The following is a 23,491-nucleotide window of genomic DNA, read 5'->3' on the forward strand; positions in this document are numbered from 1 at the left end:
CGGACATGGAGTGCACTGATGCACAGCCACAGCTAGATTATTATGCTGTTCCATTGACTCAGATCACTACATTGCCCTCGCAGTGTACTGAGCCAGAATTTGACCCTGATGAGACTATGGTGCCACGTCCCGAACGCTATAGCACCTTACACGGTGACACAGAGGAAGGTGCACATGACATTGAAGAGGAGGTGATAGATGACCCAGTTGTTGACCCAGATTGGCAGCCATTGGGGGAAGAGGGTGCCGCTGCCAGTAGCTCAGAAGCGGAGGAGGATGATACGCAGAAGCCATCTACATCGCAAGAGCTGTCATCTGGCAGGCCCGTATCAGGACAAAAACGTTTGTCAAAAACAAAAACAGTTTTAGGACAGCGTGGCCATCCGGTGAAAGTAGCACAGCGTGCAATGCCTGAAAAGGTATTCCATAGTAGGAAGAGTGTAGTGTGGCAATTTTTTAACCAAGATCCGAATGATCAGTAAAAAGTTATCTGTAAGAAATGCTCAAAGATCTTTAGCAGAGGGAAGAATCTTCAAAATTTAAATACAACGTGCATGCTTAGACATTTAACCAGCATGCACTTGCAAGCCTTGACTAACTACCAAACGTCCCGTACCATTGGTGCACCTGCTAAATGAAGGTAGTCAGCAACGCTACATTGCTTCCCTCACTGTAAGCCCACCGGTTAGGACACCACCAGCAGCAAATGTGGAGGTATCGTCGCAAGGCCAAAGCAGTCAGGGAATCACAAGGTTATTTGTAGGAAACACTGTATGTAGGCCAACATCAAGAATACCATCACCAACCCTCTCTCAATCCGCCATGTCCACCACCGCTAGTTCCACCATATGCAGCTCTTCAGTCCAGCTCACCCTACAAGAGACTCTCGTTAGGAAAAGAAAGTACTCATCCTCTCATCTGCGTACACAGGGTTTGAACGCCCACATTGCTATACTAATCTCGTTAGAGATGATGACCTACCGGTTGGTTGAAAGCGAAGCTTTCAAAGACCTGATGGCCTGCGCAGTACCACGCTATGACCTACCCAGTCGGCACTTCTTTGCGAGAAAAGCCATCCCAGCCCTCCACCAGCATGTCAAAGACCGCATTGTCCATGCACTGAGGCAATCAGTCAGTGGAAAGGTGAACCTCACAACAGATGCATGGACCAGTAGGCATGGCCAGGGACGTTACGTGTCCATCACGGCACACTGGGTTAATGTGGATGCAGGGTCCACAGAAGACAGCCATAGTGGGACAGTTCTGCTTAGCCCACGGTCTAGGAAACAGTTGGCTGTAGGCGTTCGCCACCCCTCCTCCTCCTCCTCCAGAAGCGAAAGCTCATCCACAGAGGGCAGTCGCACGACCACTCCATCCGCAGCTGCCAGTGTTGCACACGAGGTGTCCCATTATCGAACAGCTAGTGGTAAGCGTCAGCAGGCTGTGTTACAAATGAAGTGTTTGGGCGACAACAGACACCGCGGAAGTACTGGCCGAGTACTTGCAGTAACAAACTCAGTCATGGCTGGGCAGTGTACATCTTGAGGCAGGCAAGGTAGTCAGTGATAACGGAAGGAATTTTATGGCTGCCATAGCCCTTTCAGAACTGAAACACATACCTTGCCTGGCTTACACCTTGAACCTGGTGGTGCAGTGCTTCCTCAAAAATTATCCGGAGTTACCAGCCCTGCTCCTGAAGGTGCAAAGACTTTGCTCGCACATCCGCCGGTCGCCCGTACACTCCAGCCGTATGCTGAACCATCAGCGATCGCTGAATCTTCCCCAGCACCGCCTAATAATCGACGTTGCAACAAGGTGGAACTCCACACTGCACTTGGTTCAGAGGCTTTGCAAACAGAGGCGTGCTGTAATTAAGCTGTGGGAGGATACACATACACGGGCAGGCACTTGGATGTGCAGTGGTCGAAGCCAAAAGACCTCTGTCAAGTCCTTCAGTGTTTTGAGGAATGCACATGGCTGGTAAGTGCAGACGACGCCATCATAAGCATGAGCATCCCACTAATGCGTCTGCTGATGCAAAGTTTGACGCACATTAAGGAGCAGGCGTCTGCAGCCGAGGAGGAGGGAAGCCTTGATGACAGTCAGCCATTATCTGCTCTGGGAACTCTCCTGGACGAAGAGGCGGACGAAGAGGAGGAGGAGGATGATGGGGATGAATATTTATGGGAGGAGGATGCTTCTCAGGGGGCAATAGAAACTGGTGGCATTGCAAGGTCAGGTACAGGGTTTTTGAGGGACACAAGTGATGTTGATTTGCAAGAAAGTGCTCCTCAACCCAGCACAAGCAATGAATTGACACCTGGAACATTGGCCCACATGGCTGAGTATGCCTTGCGTATCCTAAAAAGGGACCCCCGCATTATCAAAATGATGACCGATGATGATTACTGGTTGGCCTGCCTCCAGGAAACACGATATAAAGAAAAATTACAAAATATCATGCCACATGAGAACCTTGAGCAAATATTGGCTACCAAACAAGCAACTCTTGTAGACCGTTTGGTTCAGGCATTCCCAGCACACAGCGGCGGTGATGGTTCTCACACGAGCCGTAGGGGGCAACATGGCAGAAGTGTTAGAGGTGCACAAATCCGAAGTTATGTTGGACAGAGGGGTTTTATGACCAGGTTGTGGAGTGATTTCGCAATGACCGCTGACACGACAGGTACTGCTGCATCGATTCAAAGTGACAGGAGACAGCATTTGTCCAGTATGGTTACGAACTACTTTTCCTCCCTTATCAATGTTCTCCCTCACAGGTAATTCCCCTTTGATTACTGGGCATCTAAAATAGACACTGAATTGAATTGGCAGAATATGCATTACAGGAGCTCGCTTGCCCTGCTGTTAGTGTGCTATCAGAAAGAGTCTTCAGTGCTGCTGGTTCAATACTGACCGAAAAAAGGACACGTCTGGCTACCCAAATTGTTGATGATCTAACCTTCATTAAAATGAACCAATCATGGATTTCAAATTATTTTGATCCACCGTCCCCTGCTGACATGTAACTTGCCTGAAAAATATCTTGCTTTTGGCCTCCTCTTACTGACTTCTCCAATTCCTCCATTTGCAGCTGCTGAATGTCCACCATAGGCCATTTTTATACCTCCCTAAATGGGCTGACTCCCCCCACAGGGCTGTGGTCACCACCTGGCGCAAGCACCCGTGCGAGTGCCGTTTGCCTGGACAGGCAACGGCACTGGCACAGGGTCCCTCATAGTACAATGAAGTGTCTCTGATGGTGGTGGTGCACAACCAACGTCAGACACACCGTCGTAATATGAGGGGCCCTGTGCCAGTACCGCCGCCCACGAGAGAGTGTTCCCCCCCAGCTCGAACAGTGCTCTACCACTTGCAATACTTACCTCTCCCTGCTCCACCACTGTGTAGTCTGTGCTGTTAAATCCTTCAATGGCACAGCCAATACAAATTTGTTGAAATGATAGATGATAGTTAAAATATACAGGGGCCCTGGCCTCCATTTAGACCAGTTAATACTTTGCGCCTACTACCACTGTCTGCTACTCAGCAGAGGAGCCCACCCCTGTACCTAGCTATGCAACCTGTTTATTTATGAACAATTTTTTGGCCGACATTTAGCCCACTTTATTATTTGGGCCTACTAACTTAGTCTGCTACTCATTACAATTTTCCGACACTGAGCAAAGCAATGTCGCCTGTTTATTTATGAACAATTTTTTGGCAGACATTTAGCCCACTTTATTATTTGGGCCTACCAGCTGTGTCTGCCACTCATTACAGTTTTCCTCCACTGAACAAAGCAATGCCGCCTGTTTAGTCCTGTTACCACATTTGAACTGCATTTAGCCTACTTTATTGTTTGGGCCTACTAACTGTGTCTGCCACTCATTACAGTTTTCCTCCACTGAACAAAGCAATGCCGCCTGTTTAGTCCTGTTACCACATTTGAACTGCATTTAGCCTACTTTATTGTTTGGGCCTACTAACTGTGTCTGCCACTCATTACAGTTTTCCTCCACTGAACAAAGCAATGCCGCCTGTTTAGTCCTGTTACCACATTTGAACTGCATTTAGCCTACTTTATTATTTGGGCCTACTAACTGTGTCTGCCACTCATTACAGTTTTCCTCCACTGAACAAAGCAATGCCGCCTGTTTAGTCCTGTTACCAATTTTGAACTGCATTTAGCCTACTTTATTATTTGGGCCTATATCTGTGTTTCCTGCTCATTCTGCCCATTGCCCAGCCACTGCTAGATGAGTCTGCTGGTACATTGACCCAGACCACTACATTCCCCTTGCACTCTACACAGCCAGAATCTGACCCTGCTGAAAGTCAGGTTCCCCTTCCCGCATACTATACCACCTTACACGGGGACAAAGAGGAAGGTGCAGATGAAAGTGCAGGTTCCTTCATCAGGTAGGGGGGCATACTCGTTGGCGACGTCACTGGCACAGGGCCCCTCATAGTACGCAAAAGTTTCTCTGCCAGTGGGAGGCGCCACCCGCCGTGAAACACACCGCCGTACTATGAGGGGCCCTGTGCCAGTGCCAACGAGTGGGCCCCCCCTGCTTTCTCAGGATCACAGCACTTGCAAAGTTGAAATATTTACCTCTCCCTGCTCCACCGCCATGACGTATTCCGCGTTTCCTGGGCCCACGAAAATCTTGAGCCAGCCCTACCCCCCCACAACTTTAGCCAAATGACCCCCTGTTTTCAATGCCTAACTATTAATCTAAAGTAAATTAAGATTGATAAGCTTAAGTAATAAGAATTGATGTTTTTGGCATTAAAATGGGCACTGTAGGTGTTTTCCTGTCCTCCACTCACTGCCGACTTTGAATCCCCATTGACTTGAATTGGGTTTCGTGTTTCAGTCGGCCCCCGACTTTTCGCAATAATCGGCCGATTTCACCCAACCCGACTTTTGACAAAGTTGGGTTTCGCGAAACCAGACTCGATCCGAAAAAATTAAAAGTTGCTCAGCTCTAGTGTGTACCACTTCCTTCAGAGAAGAGCACAAACAGGCTCTAACCAGAGTACAAAGAGAATTAGGAGGCCCTGCTGCACAACTGATACTTTACTGCTTTGGTGCTGGTAACGTGGGAGATTTGTACAAGGTAAAAGGGATTTTGAATAAGGAAGGCTATCACTCCATTTTGCAACGCCATGCCATACCCTGTGGACAGCGCTTGATTGGAGCCAATTTCATCCTACAACAGGATAATGACCCAAAACACACCTCCAAATTATGCAAGAAGTATTTAGGGAAGAAAGCGGCAGCTGGTAGTCTATCTGTAATGGAGTGGCCAGCGCAGTCACCAGATCTCAACCCCATTGAGCTGTTGTGGGAGCAGCTTGACCGTATGGTTTGCAAAAAGTGCCCATCAAGCCAAACCAACTTGTGGGAGGGGCTTCTGGATTCATGGGTTGAAATTTATCGGATTACCTCAGCAAATTAACTGCTAGAATGCCAAAGGTCTGCAATGCTGTAATTGCAAAGGGAGCATTTTTTGATGAAAGCAAAGTTTGAAGGAGAAAATTATTATTTCAAACAAAAATCTATTTTTCGAACCTTGTCAATGTCTGGACTAGATTTTCAATTCATTTGGCAACTCATTTGATTAATAAAAGTATGAGTTTTCATGGAAAACACAAAATTGTCTGGGTGACCCTCAATTTTTGAACGGTAGTGTACAGCAGGATGGGGATGTGGTGACCATGCATACCAGGATCTGGATGAAGGGGTCGAGGGATCAGGAGGCCATGCATACCAGAATAGGGATGATGGGGGCTATTCATACCAGGATGGGGACGGAGCCATGCATACCAGGACAGAGATGGTGGCCCTGCATACCATGATAGGGATAAGGGGGACCATGCCTACCAAGGTAAAGATGAGGGGGACCACGCCTACTAGGCTAGGGATGAGGGGACCATGCCTACCAGGCTAGGAATGAGGAGGCTGTGCATACCAGGATAGGAATGAGGAGGCCATGCATACCAGGATAGAGATGAGGGGCCATGCATACCAGGATAGAGATGAGGGGGCTATGCATACCAAGATAGGGATGAGGAGGCCATGCCTACCAGGATGGGGATGAGGTGACCATGCATACCAGGATGGGGATGAGGGGGCCAGGGGATGAGGGGGGGGGCAGGGGAATGAGGAGGCCAAGCATACCAGGATAGGGATGAGGGGGCCATGCATACCAGGATAGGGATGAGGGGGCCATGCCTACCAGGCTAGGGATGAGGAGGCCGTGCATACCAGGATAGGGATGAGGAGGCCATACATACCAGGATAGGGATGAGGAGGCCATGCATACCAAGATAGGGATGAGGAGGCCATGCATACTAGGATGAGGATGTGGTGACCATGCATACCAGGATGGGGATGTGGTGACCATGCATACCAGGATGGGGATGAGGGGGCCAGGGGATGGGGGGGAAGGGGGATGAGGAGGCCATGCATTCCAGGATAGGGATGAGGGGGCCATGCATACCAGGATAGGGATGAGGGGGCCATGCATACCAGGATAGGGATGAGGGGGCCATGCATACCAGGATAGGGATGAGGAGGCTATGCATACCAGGATGAGGATGAGGGCACAATATATACCAGGATGGGGATGTGGTGACAATGTATACCAGTATACCAGTATCTGGATGAGGGGACCAGGGGATGAGGAGGCCATGCATACCAGAATAGGGATGAGGGGTCCATGCATATCAGGATGGGGATGAGGGGACCATGTATACCTGGATTGGGGAGATATATATACACCGGAATAGGGGATATTAGAACAGAATTTACCACAGCTCCACAGTTTTTGCTTCAATGTTTTTTTTCTAATTTCCTCTTCTAAAATCTAAAATAGGTCATAAAAATGTAAAATAATAAGAAGAATTAAGTTTGGCTGGTTGGTTCAATCCTATAGAACAGTCAATGTCTCTCATGTGACCGCTTGGGAAAATTAATTGCTCACCCTTGCTTTAGTATATACATACATCTGGCCTTTGCAGCTGAGGCCCCAAGGTTGCATCGGGAAACTGCTGGCCGGTGGAGCAAGTTGACAGTAAAGCAGTCAGCAAACTGGGTCAGTACAAGAGTGAAGGAGACAATAGTAGAATCAATCGACAGGGTCATTGTTATTAGGATAATCAAAGTCAAGTTAACAGGGTGGGGTGTTATGCAGAGATGTAAAGCAAAAGTGTCAAACAGACCAGGTTCACATCCAATAAGGCATCTGTGTAATGATGTCACCAAGTAGAGGAGGTAATTCCCTTGACAGGAGGAGCAATGATTAGCACTAACATTTAGGTCAGTGCTGCCCACAGGGTCATGGAAGCGACTCCTGACAACAGAGGCAAACGTATTACTACAATATAGATCACTTCTCTAGATTATTATTATTATTTATTTATATGGCACCATTGATTCCATGGTGCTGTACATGAGAAGGGGTTACATCAAAATACAAATATCACTTAAAGTAAACAAACTAACCATGACAGCCTGGTACAGGGGGAAGATGACCCTGCCCTTGTGGGCTTACATTCTACAGGATTATGGGGAAGGAGACAGTAGGTCGGGGGTTGCAGTAGCTCCGATGGTGCTGAGTTGGCCGCGTGGTCATTGCAGGTTGTAAGCTTTTTTGAAGAGATGGGTTTTTAGGTTCCGTCCGAAGGATCCAAATGTGGTGGCTAACCGGACGTGTTGGGGCACAGAATTCCAGAGGAAGGGGGATATTCGGGAGAAATCTTGGAGGCAGTTGGGTGAGGAGCGAATAAGCGTGGAGGAGAGAAGGAGGTCTTGGGAAGACCGGAGATCAGGTGAGGGAAAATATTGGGAGATTAGTTCGGAAATATACACAGGTTATGGATGGCTTTGTAGGTCAGTGTTAGTAGTTTAAACTGGATACACTGGGAAATTGGGAGCCATGAAGGGATTTGCAAAGAGGAGAAGCAGGAGTGTAGCGAGGAGAGAGATTAGTTAGGCAGCAGAGTTAAGGACAGACTGGAGAGGTGAGAGAGTGTTAGAAGGTAGGCCACAGAGGAGGATATTGCAGGAGTCGAGGCGGGAAATGATTAGAGTATGCACAAGCATTTTGGTAGAGGGAGGGTTGAGGAAAGGGCGGATCCTGGAAATATTTTTGAGCTGGAGGCAACAGGAGGTGGCGAGAGCTTGGATGTGCAGTTTGAAGGACAGTGCAGAGTCAAGAGTTACTCCAAGGCAGTAGATTTCTGGGACAGGGGAAAGTGTGATTTCATTTATTTTGATAGATCATGTAGAGAAGATATGAGAGATGGAGGAAAGACAATTAGTTCAGATATGTCCACATTGAGTTTGAGAAAGCGAGAGGAGAAGGAGGATATGGCTGATAGACACTCCGGGATTCTGGATAGCAAAGAGGTGACGTCTGGGCCAGAGAGGTAGATCTGAGTGTCATTAGCATATAGATGGCACGGGAAGCCATAAGACTTTATGAGTTGTCTCAGACCAAGGGTATAGATTGAGAAGAGAAGGGGTCCTAGGACAGAGCCTTGAGAGACTCCAACAGAGAAAGGGTGAGATGAGGAGGTAGTGTGGGAGTAGGAAACGCAAAAGGTGTGGTTGGTCAGGTATGAGTAGATCCAGGATAGGGCAAGGTCTTTGACACCAAAGGAAGAGAGGAACTGTAGTAGGAGGCAGCAGTCAACTGTGTCGAAGGCAGAGGACAGGTCAAGAAGGAGGAGTATAGAGAATTGTCTGTTAGCTTTGGTTGTAAGTAAGTCGGTAATAAGTTTGATCAGGGAAGCCTCAGTGGAATGGTGGGGACGGAAGCCAGATTGGAGGTTGTCGAAGAACGAGTTAGATGGAAAGTTCTCCATGGACATGCTGCTTAAGGAGCTTGGAAGCAAATGGGAGCAAAGATATGGGGCAATAGCTGGACATAGCGCTCGGGTCAAGGGATGGCTTTTTGAGGATAGGTGTGATTGTGACATGTTTGAAAGCAGAGGGGAAGGTACCAGAAGTTAGTGATAGGTTGAAGAGATGGGTTAGGGATTGGATAAGTGCGGTGGTGAGGTTGGGGAGGAGGTGGAATGGGGTTAAGAGCACAAGTGGTGAGATGTGATTGGAGAGAAGATGAGCAAGCTCTCCTACAGTTATTTTGGAGAGGGAAGTTATGGGGTTAGGGCATTGGTCTAGTATACAAAGGGATTGTTGTGGTCGGACAACAAAGACTTGCCTTGTTTGGTCTATCTTATTTTTGAAGGGCATGGCAAAGTCCTCGGCAGAGATTAGGGAAGTCGGAGGGGGCAGTGGTGGGCGGAGGAGGGAGTTAAAAGTGTTGAACAACTGTTTGGGGTTGTGGGATAAGGAAGATACGAGGGATGTAAAATAGGCCTGTTTAGCAGAGGTGAGAGCTGATTTGAATGTGATGAAGTCATCTTGCGAATGCATTTTCTTCCAATGCCGCTCTGCTTCTGGATACTTGCCGAACCATTTTAGTGATGTTATTGTGCCAGGGTTGTCTATTGATTCGTCGCACTCTGCTATGCATGACAGGGGCGACCGAGTCGATGGCATTGTAGAAACTAGTGGCAGTGTCTGTGTTGTGAAGATATGAAGGACAGCAGTTGAATAGAGTCAGTGAGTGTGCGAGTGTCTAGATGGGCGAGGTTTCTGCGGGGGTGCATAAGTTGGTGGAAATGGGTGACAGGTGAGGAGGACAGTGATGAGAACATGAGTAGATGGTGGTCAGATAGAGGGAGAGGGGAAGTTGTGAAGTTAGATAGGGAGCAGAGACGGATGAAGACTAAGTCTAATGTATGTCTGTCTGTGTGGGTGGCTGAGGAGAACCACTGAGTAAGTTCAAAAAATGAAGGGAGCAATAGGAGTTTGGAGGCTGCCGACTGGTGGGTGTCAATAGGGATGTTGAAGTCACCCATGATGATGGTGGGAATGTCAGCAGAGAGACATTGTATGCATGGAGCATACATGTTTGCATGGAGCAAATATCGATTTTCAGCTAGGGGATCTCTATTTAAAGAGGTTGTCCACTACTTTTTCATTGATGACCTTATACTTAGGATAGGTCATCAATGTCTGATCGGTTGGGGTCTGACTCCTGACACCAACAAGCTGTTCTTTGTGTCAGCTGATTTGAAAAGGAGGCGGATGAATAGTTGTGCTGTGGCCATATCAGAAGAAGGAGCAGCTCCACAATTGAGCGATTCTGGCCGGCAGCTTCTGCCGCCGACACCAACTGCAGCAGATTGGCGGTGGTGCCTAATGTTGGACCCCAACTGATCAGACATTGATGACCTATCCTAAGAATAGGTCATTAATGAAAAAGTAGTGGACAACCTCTTAAGGCAATTTCTAAAAATATTCCAGAGTGTACTGTAGGTTTATAGGGAATCTACTTTATGGGCACGATTATTCACAGGGGATTAACAGAAGATTTTTCCTCTACAAATTCATTGGCGGATTAAGGCAATGTGCACACAGATTTTTTTTATGCAGCAGTGTTCACGCAGTGCGGTAAAGAGGCAGTGACCCAGGTTAGTCCAACTTAAAAGTCTTTATTTTCAAAACTCACAAAGTAAAAGCAAACGTTATCTTTCGGATCGCAGTCGGGTCATCCAGTACAGACCGTACCAAACCAATTGCCGTGGGCAACTGCACCGCCGTATCACTTGTGGGTGCATCTATTGTATTGCCTTCTCTGGCTCTGGTTCAGTTTTAACACAGACCTGTACTACACAGAGCTCCCTACTCAGATGTTTGCAAACAACACATTGACACACCCAAAGCTAATCTGAAAGTGTAACTGGGAATCGTGGACACGGGCCAATTCCAAAACCCGAAGTCGAGGGAGAGATCCATCCCACTACTAATCCAATAGGTCTCTCTAAAAATAAAAGCCCATGTCTGGTTTTCCTAAATCTAACCTGGTCAAATAACTTGACTTAGTTTTATTTTGCATTGCAACCAGAGCTGTAGCTGTAATTACAATGCTCTCCAGAGGGTTCAATATGCTTCTACTCACATTCTAGGGCAGGGGTGTCAAACTGCATTCCTCGAGGGCCGCAAACAGGTCATGTTTTCAGGATTTCCTTGTATTGCACAGGTGATAATTTAACCACCTGCACAGATAATGATTCCTGCACCTTGTGCAATGCTAAGGAAATCTTGAAAACACGCATGGTTTGAGGCCCTCGAGGAATGCAGTTTGACACCCCTGTTCTAGGGGATACATAACAGACCTTGCATACAATTTCCCTAACGGTCTCACAGCTATGCAGCATCAATAGTAAAAATAGATAATGTTAAAAATAATACAACAAAAAAACCCATTACATTCTCACCTTCCGGCGCCTTTCCCGCTCCTCGCTACGCTCCAGTCCCAAGAATGCATTGCGGCAATGACTCGAGATCACGTAGCGGTCTCACGAGACCGCTACATGAACACAGGTTATTGCCGAAAGGCATTACTGGGAACAGAGCGTCGCGAGGAGCATCGCTAAAGGCCTGTGCTGGATCCGGGGGCCGCCGGAAGGTAAGTATATAACTAATTTTTATTTTAATTGTTTTTTTAACACGGATATGGTGCCCATATTGCTATATACTATGTGGGGTGTGTTATATACTATGTGACTGTGCAATATACTACATGGGCTGTGTTATATACTACGTGGGCTGTGTTATATACTACATGGGCTGTGTTATATACTATGTCGCTGTTCTATATACTACGCGGCTGTGTTATATACTACGTCGCTGTGCTACATACTACGTGGGGTGTGTTATATACTACGTGGCTGTGCAATATACTACGTGGGCTGTGTTATATACTGTGTGGGCTGTGTTATATACTGCGTGGGCTGTGTTATATACTACGTGGGCTGTGTTATATACTGCGTGGGCTGTGTTATATACTATGTGGGCTGTGATATATACTACATACATATTCTAGAATGCCAGATGCGTTAGAATCGGGCCACCATCTAGTCACTGCAAGGAAGAATCATGCATCCAGACTTTTTTCCCCACTAAGCATTTTTCAAAATCAGAAGCACAAAAAAACCACACAGAGGACTGGACATATGAACAGCAAAGTGCAATGACAATAGAAATAAATGGGAAGAATTTTTCACACTTTTTTTTTTAGGGGAAAGCGCTTTTCAGGAACCTTTCTGGAGAAAAATAGCCAGAAAAAAACTTCTCAAATGGCAATCCACAGTGAGTCCGTGGCATGTATTGCATTTTGCCACAAATTTTACATATTGTTTTGCAGAGAAAACAATTTAAATGACATGGAATCAAACTCTGTGCGACAGTTCAATTTCCAGACCCTATGAATGAGATTTGTTAAATTATTCTCTTTGCTGCTACTGTAATAAGTTGCGGAATTTTTTTTTTACCTACAAATGCAAAATAAGAAAAAGTCCTCATCTGCTAGGTGTGATCCTTAGATCCTTAGACTTCTGGTTGCCACGGCCCTTAAGATATGGTTGCCTACGATGCACAGAAAACCTTGCCGGCATTCCCCTGTGCACACTGCAGCACTCCATCTTTTCATTTGTATTGAACCTCAGCGCACAATATGACAGTAAGAGACAGGACCTTTTAATATGTAAAATTATGGTAATATATTTCAAGCAGCAAATTCATCACCATCACTTGTAAATATAATCTGCCCTGGGATACAAGGAGATGTGAGTCAGGACTGAGGCAAATCAATGACCTGTTCTGTTAAATAAATTTCACAAGACGTCAGATCAGCCTTGTACATGCAAAGCTCGGAAAGTCGGCGCAAGCCAGGCAGAAGTACGACGTTGGGTGTTACATTATGACTAATGGTATATAGCTTCTCTTTGTATACTCCACAGTATATGGTCCGCAAGCACTGGGAGCTGACTGACATTTACTGTGTCAATTATCAGACATCTTGGGTGTTGTATGATCACTTTCGGGAAGTTAAAGATGTTTTATGACCTAAAAAATGGTGCCTAGAGTTTGTATGAAATAAGATTTCATTGTGTCTTTGACCAATTCTCTACCAGGACACAGTGGTTCTATTAACCTGTGCCAATAACATTTTGAACAATCTCTTTAAGGCATGCCACTGGCATTGCTTAAAGGGCCACTGTCACCCCCTCCAGCCATTATAAACTAAAAGAGCCACCTTGTGCAGCAGTAATGCTGTAGTCTAACAAGGTGGCTCTTTTAGTTTTTGCTTCTGTTATTCCCTCAATAAAGCGTTTTATAATTTTCCCTAAATACCTATCTTTGTACCTGGAGGCGGGTCTGAAGCCTCCTCTGTGAAGCGCCCAGCTGCCGTCACTCATCTCTTCTGGGGCGATGGTCGCCGCCCCCTGCGCGCTGTTCTTCTTAAATCCGGCGCCTGCGCTGTGCGTGCCTGCCTGGGGCAGGCGCAGTGTTCATTGACCATCATAGCTCAGATGCCGGGTGCCTGACTGCGCCTGTGCGGGCAGTGCGGCCACCCTGTTACTGAATCCCCGCCCCGCACTGTGTTATGCATTATGCCGTAAAGCACAGCACAGCGGTGACGTCACCGCTGTGCTCTGCTTTTACTTTACGGCCGGCCGGCGCTCACAGTCAGTGCGGGAAGCAGACAGCCAGGGACCTGACGGACATCAGAAGGTGAGTATGTAGTGGTTTTTTTTACATTTATAATGGTAACCAGGGTAAACATCGGGTTACTAAGCGCGGCCCTGCGCTTAGTAACCCGATGTTTACCCTGGTTACCCGGGGACTTCGGCATCGTTGGTCGCTGGAGAGCTGTCTGTGTGACAGCTCTCCAGCGACCACACAGCGACGCTGCAGCGATCGGAATCGTTGTCGATATCGCTGCAGCGTCGCTTAATGTGACGGTACCTTAAGTCTAGGGTGGAAAATGCAGCAGCTACCGGTAAATGTCAAAAATAAAAATAGATACCAATTAAAGTAAAATTAATTGAGACATCAGTAGGTTAAGTGTTTTTGAATATCCATATTGAATCAGGAGCCCCATATAATGCTCCATACAGCTCATGATGGGACCCATAAGATGCTCCATACAAAATACGCCCCATATAATGCTCCATATTAAAATATGCCCCATATAATGCTGCACAAAGGTTAATAATGGTCCCATAAGATGCTCCATAGAAACATTTGCCCCATGCAATGCTGCCTAAAGGTTGATGGCCCAATAAGATGCTCCACACATTATGGCCCAATAAGATGCTCCATACATTATGGGCCAATAAGATGCTCCATACATTATGGCCCCATAGGATGCTCCATACATTATGGCTCCATAAAATGCTCAAAACATTATTCCCCATAAGATGCTCCACACATTATGGCCCCATGAGATGCTCCATACATTGTGGCCCCATACATTGTGGCCCCATACATTGAGGCTCCATACATTGTGGCTCCATACATTGTGGCCCCATACATTGTGGCTCCATACATTGTGGCTCCATACATTGTGGCTCCATACATTATGGCCCCATACATTGTGGCCCCATACATTGTGGCTCCATACATTGTAGCCCCATAAGATGCTCCACACATTTGCCCCATTTGCTGTTGCTGCGATTAAAATAAAAAAAATCACATACTCACCTCTCTTCGCTCAGGCCCCCGGCACTTGCGATAGTCACCTTCCACGTTCCATTGCTGCGTGCTGCTCTGTCTTCCATCCTCCGCACTGACTGTTCAGGCAGAGGGCGGTGCGCACACTAATCGCATCATCGCGCCCTCTGACCTAAACAGTCACAGCCAGAGGACGGAAGACAGAGCAGCGCGCAGCGGTGGAACGAGGAAGGTGACTATCGCGCAATGCTCACTTCCCCCGATATACTCACCTGCTCCCGGCGTGGTCCCTGGCAGCGTCTCACTGTCAGATGGTCTCCGGGAGCCGGCGGCATCTTCCTGTGTTCAGCGGTCACGTACCGCTCATTACAGTAATGAATATGCGTGCATATTCATTACTTTAATGAGCAGTACCATGTGACCGCTGAATACAAGAAGAGCTGCCCGGAGACCATCGGACATGCAGGGACTGCGCCAAGAGCAGGTGAGTATGTGACAGCCGCAGCTCCCCCTCACCCGCCAACCCCACTCCGACACTGAAAAAAAGCACTGAAACAATGAATCATTTTTTATATATTTTAAATAGAGAATTAGAAATTTTTAGAGCAAGGTACACCTGTGAGTAATGACCAGAAGCATTTGTGTCTTAAGGCCTCAAGCACACTAGCGAAAAAAAATTGCGCAAAAATCACACAAGAGGACTGAAATTTCAGTGTGAAAAATATACAAAAGAACAATTGTTATTTGTTTCCATGCTTTTTAGTTCTGTTATAAAAATAATAAAAAAATACAAGGAATAAAACAATTCCACACATACAGTGCCTACAAGTAGTATTCAACCCCCTGCAGATTTAGCAGGTTTACACATTTGGAATTAACTTGGCATTGTGACATTTGGACTGTAGATCAGCCTGGAAGTGTGAAATGCACTGCAGCAAAAAAGAATGTTATTTCTTTGTTTATTTTTTTTTTTAATTGGGAAAAGTCTTTTCAGAGGGTCATTTATTATTCAACCCCTCAACCCACCAGAATTCTGTTTGGTTCCCCTAAAGTATTAAGAAGTAGTTCAGGCACAAAGAACAATGAGCTTCACATGTTTGGATTAATTAATTAATTATCTTTTTCCAGCCTTTTCTGACTATTTAAGACCCTCCCCAAACTTGTGAACAGCACTCAAACATGGTCAACATGGGAAAGACAAAGGAGCATTCCAAGGCCATCAGAGACAAGATCGTGGAGGGTCACAAGGCTGGCAAGGGGTACAAAACCCTTTCCAAGGAGTTGGGCCTACCTGTCTCCACTGTTGGGAGCATCATCCGGAAGTGGAAGGCTTATGGAACTACTGTTAGCCTTCCACGGCCTGGACAGCCTTTGAAAGTTTCCTCCCGTGCCGAGGCCAGGCTTGTCCGAAGAGTCAAGGCTAACCCAAGGACAACAAGGAAGGAGCTCCGGGAAGATCTCATGGCAGTGGGGACATTGGTTTCACTCAATACCATAAGTAACGTACTCCACCGCAATGGTCTCCGTTCCAGACGAGCCGGTAAGGTACCTTTACTTTCAAAGCGTCATGTCAAGGCTCGTCTACAGTTTGCTCATGATCACTTGGAGGACTCTGAGACTGACTGGTTCAAGGTTCTCTGGTCTGATGAGACCAAGATCGAGATCTTTGGTGCCAACCACACACGTGACGTTTGGAGACTGGATGGCACTGCATACGACCCCAAGAATACCATCCCTACAGTCAAGCATGGTGGTGGCAGCATCATGCTGTGGGGCTGTTTCTCAGCCAAAGGGCCTGGCCATCTGGTCCGCATCCATGGGAAGATGGATAGCACGGCCTACCTGGAGATTTTGGCCAAGAACCTCCGCTCCTCCATCAAGGATCTTAAGATGGGTCGTCATTTCATCTTCCAACAAGACAACGACCCAAAGCACACAGCCAAGAAAACCAAGGCCTGGTTCAAGAGGCAAAAAATCAAGGTGTTGCAGTGGCCTAGTCAGTCTCCTGACCTTAACCCAATTGAAAACTTGTGGAAGGAGCTCAAAATTAAAGTCCACATGAGACACCCAAAGAACCTAGATAACTTGGAGAAGATTTGCATGGAGGAGTGGGCCAAGATAACTCCAGAGACCTGTGCCGGCCTGATCAGGTCTTATAAAAGACGATTATTAGCTGTAATTGCAAACAAAGGTTATTCCACAAAATATTAAACCTAGGGGTTGAATAATACTTGACCCACACTTTTATGTTTAAAATTTATAAAAATTTAACTGAGCAACAAAACTTTTTGGTTTGTAAGATTTATGCATCTGTTAATAAATCCTGCTCTTGTTTGAAGTTTGAAGGCTCTAACTTATTTGCATCTTATTAAACCTGCTAAATCTGCAGAGGGTTGAATACTACTTGTAGGCACTGTATTTACAATAGGCTGCAGTGGGGGGCTGCGTGTGTGTGTGTGAGTGGCATGTCCTTCTTGTGTGACTAGCATTTCAGCACTCACTCAGCAGTCTGTCTGCACTGTCGGAACATACCTGGCACTGCCTGGGTATGTCCCTGGTACATTTGCCACACGTGTATTTGTAGCAGTCAACACATCTGTCAGTTCCACAATTGTTCGTGCATCGATGGTTGACCTGACACTTCGCCCTTTTGCCAGGGCTGGGTGTGGAAGGTTGTTGTCGAAGGAGTTTCTCCTTGCATGCCTTCTTTTCAGTCACATGAGAGCCACCTAACTCTTTTGCAAGCTCAACCAGGAAGTCCACCTGGAGCGCCCCCAGACGCAGGGCCGCGGGGTACTCGGTACCGGGCCTCTCTGTCTCAGTTCTGGGGTTGTCACGGTGGCTAGACCCGGTCCGTGACCCTGCTAAGGGGCGTCCAATGAACGGTGTGATGATGGTGCATGGTGTAGGTCGCGGTGAATAACGAGGACACAGGGTTGCAGTCTCTTTACCTCTTTACTGAAGGCTTCAGGATCCTCAATCCAGAGTACTGTTAACAGGGCTGGCTGAGACCGGCCGGTCCGAAGGCACCTCCAGAGTTCCCTTCGCAGGTGGAAATCTGTGCCTACCTTCTAGCGCCTGTGTGTTGTAGTACTTCCCTGCTGAGCACCACGGGATAGTCCTCACAACTGTTGTGTCTGTTTCTGATGTTCTTTCTCACAACTTATATCTGTTCTGATGTTCTTCTCCGTCCCCCAGATGATATGGCTAGGACGCACCCGTATGACGGGCAGGCCTGGAGTTCTTCCGGGACCCTAGTGACGCCCCTCTCCCACAGTTGCCCCCTATGTCTGCTTAGGTGATTTAGGTGAGACAGCCAACCTATAATTAACTGTCCTGCCGTTGGTTTGAAGTAATGCTTGGAGCCCAATACTTCCTCGGCATTCCGGCCACCGGCTACGCGCCTCAGTAGGATGTTGCCTCGATCTTACGGCACGACTCTTAGGGTACCGTCACACAGTCAAACTTTGATCGCTACGACGGTACGATTCGTGACGTTCTAGCGATATCGTTACGATATCGCAGTGTCTGACACGCAGCAGCGATCAGGGATCCTGCTGAGAATCGTACGTCATAGCAGATCGTATGGAACTTTCTTTCGTCGCTGGATCTCCCGCTGACATCGCTGGATCGTTGTGTGTGACAGCGATCCAGCGATGTGTTCGCTTGTAACCAGGGTAAACATCGGGTAACTAAGCGCAGGGCCGCGCTTAGTAACCCGATGTTTACCGTGGTTACCAGCGTAAAAGTAAAAAAAAACAAACAGTACATACTTACATTCCGGTGTCTGTCCTCCTGCGTCTCAGCTTCTCTGCACTGTGAGCGCCGGCCAGCCAGAAAGCGAGCACAGCGGTGACGTCTGACGTCACCGCTGTGCTTTCCGGCTCTGCTGCTTACACAGTGGAGAGAAGCAGAACGCCGGGGGACAGACACCGGAATGTGAGTATGTACGGTTTGTTTTTTTTACGTTTACGCTGGTAACCAGGGTAAACATCGGGTTACTAAGCGCGGCCCTGCGCTTAGTAACCCGATGTTTACCCTGGTTACCCGGGGACTTCGGCATCGCTCCAGCGCCGTGATTGCAACGTGTGACCGCAGTCTACGACGCTGGAGCGATAATCATACGATCGCTGCGACGTCACGAATCGTGCCGTCGTAGCGATCAAAATGGCACTGTGTGACGGTACCCTTACTGGTGTTATCTCCTTTTTGCTGTGATCTCGTTTCTCACTCTTCACAATAAACCTCGCTTCTTGTCCTTTCTTGAGATACCGCCGCAATGTAGTGCAGGCGCGGTTCCTTAACGCTGTGTCTTGTTCGCTAGGCCTCTGTCAGGATCCCACCCCTGACAGGGACCCCCCTGAATCTTTCCCCCGCAACACCCCCTGCCACAGGATGTTGCCTGGTTCCAACCCAGTCAGCTTCTAACTAACTTCCTATCCAACCCCCAGTTTTACCAGATTGTGAGGAGTGGCCTAATACATAGTACCCTTTGCTCCCCCTGGAGGCCAGTCTGTGAAGTGTATTGGTGTCTGTGATACCTGGTCAGGTGAACTCCTTAAGTGCCATCAGACGTACCATCACTTCCCTTAGCGGCGGAGCATCAGTACTGCAACGACCAGGACTCTGGGGCGCTGCACACCCGTCTCTCCTGCACCCCAGTGCATGCCTGATAAAGAACATGAGCATTCAGTGCTGCCATGTCAATCATGTTGTAGAACACAGCGACTGGCCATCTCCGTGTTCCTGCACGCACGCATTACTCCTGCACCATTTGGTCCATTACATCCACACCGCACTTTGTGTGGTTGTATTATGTGACCGCGTTTGGCTTCCTTTTGTTGGTATCCTCAGTCTCAACCACGCTGTGCATGCTGCTGAGAATGTAGACGGCCTTCTTTCGTTTGGGTGCATACACTGTCAGCGTGACACCAGTGGTTGAAAACACCTGAGTGGTGAATTCAGTGCGGTCCATCTGTCTAGCGGATTGAGGAATTTCCCGGCGACTCTTGTTGACTGTGCCGAAGATAGTGGTTTTCCGGCTAAGCAGTCGTTGTGCAAGTGACAATGATGTAAAGAAATTGTCTGTGGTTACAGTTCTGCCCTTGTCCATGAATGGTTCCATCAGCCTCATCACTACAGTTTCGGACAGTCTCTCCCCGCTGGGATGACTGGGGTCCTTGCCAAGATATGGGAGGACATTACAGATGTACTTTGATTTCAAGTCGCAAGCCACCCAAAACTTGATGCCAAACTTGTCTGGTTCTGTTGCAATGTATTGCAGAAAACAGCAGCGAGTCTTTGATGGGAAAAGCTGTTCATCAATAGTGATGTGTCGACCAGGGTTGTAGGATGCGATGCAGTTGGTGACAAACGAACTCCACACATCGGAGATTGCAGCAGACTTATCTGTCTCCACTCGCTCACTGCGTGTGAACATGTCATCAAAGCGTAGGTGTTGCATGATGTCTTGGAAGCGATTTTGGGTCATAGTTGCAATGACCCTTGGGTTTGCCAGGTTTGCTGACCAGCTGTCACGTAGTGATGGAACCTTGGTCACCCCCCGCAAGATAATGACTGAAATAAATGCCATTAGTTTCGGGAGACCCATGAACCAATCCACCTGCTCCGTGTGACGTCCATGTTGAGTAGTCCATTCTTGAATGCTACGAAGCATGTCAAGAGTGATAAAACAGAGGAAGCTCTGAAGGTGACTCCGGACACTTCGTATGGCCTTAGCACTTGGCTCTCCATCTGTAGGGTACGGTTCTATTGGGGTGAAATGGAGATGTTTCCCCACTTGTAATTCACGCCACACTGTGCCATCTTTTGCCGTCTCTGTCGGCTCACTCGCCAACCGAGCTCTCTTTTGTGGTAGAGGAGGAGTCTCCTCATCTGCAAGATAAATAATTTCAAATTAACATTTTGTTTTGGTTCTAAAGGCTAGGTTCACATTTGAGAGAATTTCAGTTCCCTGCGAATCCAGCAGGAAACTTAGAAATTTTCTCAGCTTCTGCATGTTCCCCGCATGCGGGAGAGCGGGGAACGCGGTCCCTAGCAACCCGCAGTTTACTGGATACCAGCTACACAGCGGGCTGCGGGGAGTGCGATTCGCACCCCTGCATCCCCCCCGCACAGAGAACTCCTCAACATGTGTTCCCTGGGGAGGGGGAATGCGGGGGTGCGAATCGCACTCCCAGCAGCCCACTGTGTAGCTGGTAACCAGTAAACACAGCGGATTGCTAGGGACCGCGTTCCCCGCTCACCCACATGCGGGGAACATGCGGAGGCTGAGAAAATTTCTAAGTTTCCTGCTGGATTCGCAGGGAACTGAAATTCTCTCAAATGTGAACCTAGCCTAAAAAAGATAGTCAGGAAATAAAAATAGGTAATTTGAAAAATCTAACCTGAAGACAGGTGTGCCTTCTCTGCATTGTGATTCTTGTGAAGCAGTCACCTATTTATCCCCCACAGCACAAAAGGCTGCATGCAAATTTGCTAAGGTGTTAGCAACCTTATGCATATCCCCTGCACAACAATGCAGCTGGGGGGTGGGCAGACACACTCAGGAGCAGCTTACATTCTTTTGTTTATGCTCTCTTAGGCCATGTGCACACGTTCAGGATTTTTCGCGTTTTTTTCGCATTTTTTCGCTATAAAAACGTGATAAAAACGCGAAAAAAACGCTTACATATGCCTCCTATTATTTACAGGGTATTCCGCATTTTTTCTGCAAATGTTGCATTTTTTTCCGCGAAAAAATCGCATCGCGGAAAAAAAAGCAACATGTTCATTAAAATGCGGAATTGCGGGGATTCCGCACACCTAGGAGTGCATTGATCTGCTTACTTCCCGCACGGGGCTATGCCCACCATGCGGGAAGTAAGCAGATTATGTGTGGTTGGTACCCAGGGTGGAGGAGAGGAGACTCTCCTCCACAGACTGGGCACCATATAATTAGTAAAAAAAAAAAGAATTAAAATAAAAAATAGTGATATACTCACCCTCTGATGGCCCCGAAGTGTTCCCGCCTCTCCGGTGCATGCTTTCTCTTCCGTTCCTATAGATGATGTGGTTCAGGACCTGTGATGACGTCGCTGTCTTGTGATTGGTCGCGTGACCGCTCATGTGACTCACGCGACCAATCACAAGCCGCGACGTCATCGAAGGTCCTGAACCACACCGGCATCTATAGGAACGGACGCCGCTGAGGAGATCGGCTGTCTGCAGAGGGTGAGTATAACCATTTTTTAAATTTTTTTATTATTTTTAAACATTCTATCTTTTACTATAGATGCTGCATAAGCAGCATCTATAGTAAAAAGTTGGTCACACTTGTCAAACACTATGTTTGAGAAGTGTGACCAACTAGTCAGTTTTCCAAGCGATGCTACAGATCGCTTGGAAAACTTTAGCATTCTGCAAGCTAATTACGCTTGCAGAATGCTAAAAAAAACGCGAAAAAAACCGGAAAAAAAACGCAAAAAAAAAATGCGGATTTCTTGCAGAAAATTTCCGGTTTTCTTCAGGAAATTTCTGCAAGAAATCCGGACGTGTGCACATACCCTTAGGGTACCGTCACACAGTACCATTTTCATCGCTACGACGGTACGATTCGTGACGTTCTAGCGATATCGTTACGATATCGCAGTGTCTGACACGCAGCAGCGATCAGGGACCCTGCTGAGAATCGTACGTCGTAGCAGATCGTTTGGAACTTTCTTTAGTCGCTTGATCACCCGCTGACATCGCTGGATCGTTGTGTGTGACAGCGATCCAGCGATGTGTTCGCTTGTAACCAGGGTAAACATCGGGTAACTAAGCGCAGGGCCGCGCTTAGTAACCCGATGTTTACCATGGTTACCAGCGTAAACGTAAAAAAAACAAACACTACATACTCACATTCCAGTGTCTGTCCCCCGGCGTCTCAGCTTCTCAGCACTGTGAGCGCCTGCCGGCCGGAAAGCGAGCACAGCGGTGACGCGGTGACGTCACCGCTCTGCTTTCCGGCCGCTGTGCTTACACAGTGCAGAGAAGCAGAACGCCGGGGGACAGACACCGGAATGTAAGTATGTACTGTTTATTTTTTTTACGTTTACACTGGTAACCAGGGTAAACATCGGGTTACTAAGCGCGGCTCTGCGCTTAGTAACCCGATGTTTACCCTGGTTACCCGGGGACTTCGGCATCGCTCCAGCGCCGTGATTGCAAAGTGTGACCGCAGTCTACGACGCTGGAGCGATAATCATACGACGCTGCGACGTCACAGATCGTGCCGTCGTAGCGATGAAAATGGTACTGTGTGACGGTACCCTTACAAGACCTTTGTTGAGGTGGATCAACACAATTGCCCCCTGCAGATTCCTCAGGCAATGGCCACATTTACAAATGAAAGGATGCTAATTGGAGCCATCAGAGTTGTCAGTTTGGACCAAGGGTCATTTGACCCTCTTTCAGGACTTCAGGGGGGAGCTCGAAATTTCTGGGTCTTCCAGTGTTAATAAAAGTCTCATTAAAATCAGCTTGCTTTTGCCTGTATTTTTTTTTTACATATTCATGAACTGATAAATTAATCTCTAGTTGTACTATTGCTGGAATCACCAGTATCTTAGGAAACCTGGCAGCAAGTGTTCAATTCCCCTGCAGCACACCAACAGGTGAAATGAAGTATTACACAGGTCCAACTAAAAGCAACAGATTGTGTGTGTATTGCATAGACATGCTTGGTCCTCCAAAGTGAGAAATCCTCTTCAATCTGTCAAAGACATGATGTTCCTAAACATAGACCCCAGGATTTTCTAAAAGATTATTTGAAAATGTGTTTCCCATAGTGAACAACCCCTTTAAAGCTGGATGATAATTAATAGAGATGCCATTACAGCTCTTCCA

At 47.4% G+C, this 23,491-nt stretch overlaps 1 long non-coding RNA gene across 1 annotated transcript in view; it reads left to right on the plus strand.

Moving 5' to 3' along the window:
* The window catches only part of LOC143809251 (uncharacterized), a 49,313-nt gene that overhangs the window by 19,734 nt on the left and 6,088 nt on the right, over positions 1-23,491 (plus strand). The gene's annotated exons all lie outside the window — the stretch shown is intronic.

This window comes from Ranitomeya variabilis, chromosome 2, assembly GCF_051348905.1.
Source record: "Ranitomeya variabilis isolate aRanVar5 chromosome 2, aRanVar5.hap1, whole genome shotgun sequence".
In the NCBI taxonomy this organism is placed as follows: domain Eukaryota; kingdom Metazoa; phylum Chordata; class Amphibia; order Anura; family Dendrobatidae; genus Ranitomeya; species Ranitomeya variabilis.